At 38.8% G+C, this 2,302-nt stretch overlaps 1 pseudogene; it reads right to left on the reverse strand.

Annotated features, from left to right (window-relative positions):
- Positions 1 to 830: 830 nt before the first annotated feature.
- LOC109373283 (protein N-terminal asparagine amidohydrolase pseudogene) lies at positions 831 to 1,839 on the reverse strand (annotated as a pseudogene).
- Between the last annotated feature and the right edge of the window lie 463 nt (positions 1,840 to 2,302).

The raw sequence follows: 2,302 nt of genomic DNA on the forward strand, positions 1-2,302 counted from the left end.
CTTAGCTGTGGAGGGCAGTGTCACTGGCCCTCATATGTGGGATCTGAACCGGGGCCCTCTGGCGTCCCAAGCCAGTTCTTAACCATCGTGCCACTCGGCTTGCACATATACTTTCTTTTTTTAATTAAATTTTATTGGGGTGGCAATGGTTAGTAAAGTTACATAGGTTTCAGGTGTACAATTCTATAATACATCATATATACATCACATTGTGTGTTCACCACCCAGAGTCAATTCTGCTTCCATCACCATGTTATTTGACCCCATTTATGCTCTTCTACCACCCCCTCCCTTCAACTTTATTTTGCTTTTTGTTTCCTAGTTTTCCTAACTACCCAACTAACCAACCAAATACTCTCTTACTTTACATGCACCAATGTTCTACATTTCCTTTTTATCAGCTCATCCACTCTTTTCTCTAGTATTTTACTTTTTCCTACCTAGACAATGACTTGTGTCTCACTCCTCCTGCATCTAGACAAAAGCAAGGCAACTATTAATATTTAATTATTTTTCCAAAATAGTGTGTACTGATAGTATGTACATTATTTAAAAAGAGAAAAATACTAGTAGGTTAATCTTTAATAATAGCAGCCACTTGCTCCATTCTCTCCTCTCCTCTCCTGATTTCTACCTTGAGATCACTATGTTCACATCTTTTCAGTTGATTGATTATTCTGATAAAAGCTCTCTGTTTATATTGCTATTTCTTGATTTTATTTTGTCAAGATAAGATTATATTTTGAAAGTCATTTGAAAGGCATTGAATAGGAAAGAGACCTAAGACTCAGTGGATGTAGAATCCAAATTCATATTCTGTGCAACCCCCACTAATGTCCTCTGTCTTGCCAAAATGTTGCTTTCTTTGATAGTTCTATTTTTAGCTTCCTGGCAATCTTTTCCCATAAGCCATCCATTCTTTTTTTTTTTTTTTTTTTTTTGTAGAGTAGAGCTTTATTTTGAGGAAACAGGGTGTTTGTTGGAGATAGATATTTTTTAAGGAAAACACCAAATACCTAGGTAGATATAATATGTTTAACAAAGTGGGGGGCTCTGCCAGAGGTGAAGTGGAAAGGTTCTCTAGTATTTCCTTATCATCTTGCTACAACCAGAAATCCACATGTGGAAGTGATAGTGGTATCCAGGAATACAGTCCTGTACTGAATTGTTCTGTCTTTGCACCGTAAATACTGATCGTTTGTCCTCCTATTCAACCCGGTGCAGCGCGCAGCTCCTCCTCTGGACCTCAGTCTTGGAATGAGGCTCTGTAAATCTCAGCATTTTAAAGTTGACAGCAGTGCCACAAATTATTAGAAAGTGGTTTTCATTTTCTTTCCCATCATTTAATTCTGTCACACATAATGTCATTTAAGTGAATGTCATCTCCTTGTCTGTCAGTTTCGCTAAGAAGTTTTTGTGACAACTGCCTGTCGTCACTGAAGCCGCCCACGAGGTACACCTCCAGCCTTCCACATTGAGCGTGGTCAGTAAAGGATTTTATGGAGTTTATGATCAAGGGGATCTCAGCTTTGGTGTCGGTTCCATCACAATGTGTCAAGCAGGTAGTCCTATTACCTGTGTGCCTCAGGACCACAATGTTACAAATAGTGGCATCATCAGAACTCAGAATGAAGATGGAGCCATTTTTAGGGGAGGCTACTGGAAGCTCTGTTTGCTGAACATACAGAAGGCCCTGGGGTCTCACATGTTGAATAGACTGACCTCTGAGTAGTCTGGCTCTTCCCTCCAGAAGTGAGGATTGGGGGGTTGGGGGTCCAGGACAAGGTCCTCAGTAGACTGCTGCAGCTGCACTCGCCACCCCTTCACCAGCAGCGGCATCCTGGAGGCGGCCGCAGGCGCAGGCCCAGGCTCAGGACCAGGGACAGGGTGGCCTCCCCAGCCATGGGCCACTCGCCCTTGATTTTTCAGTTTTATATATTATTAGCCTCCAGCTCCTCTTCTTTAATTCAATATAGTTATAACATTTTATTATATTAATATTCAATATTTACATTTTTATAATAACAAATATTATTCACAGATGACCGAAGAATGTTCTATGATTGCATTTGTTTTCTTATTAATTTTTTGCTACTTTTTGGAGTTAATGTCTAATGTTATAATTTGTTTCATTTACCTATGCATCTATTGTTAACCTCCACTCTACAGAGAAATTTTCTAAATTTTTTTTAAACATAATAGATATTTCACCAGCTTTATTTTCATCTTGGAGACATCTTTCATGGGTCATTTTGGTTTATTTCAAAATTTTAGTTAGTTTTTAAAAATTTTTAAAAATTTT

The sequence above is a fragment of the Hipposideros armiger genome, unplaced genomic scaffold, assembly GCF_001890085.2.
Source record: "Hipposideros armiger isolate ML-2016 unplaced genomic scaffold, ASM189008v1 scaffold_701, whole genome shotgun sequence".
NCBI classification, from domain to species: domain Eukaryota; kingdom Metazoa; phylum Chordata; class Mammalia; order Chiroptera; family Hipposideridae; genus Hipposideros; species Hipposideros armiger.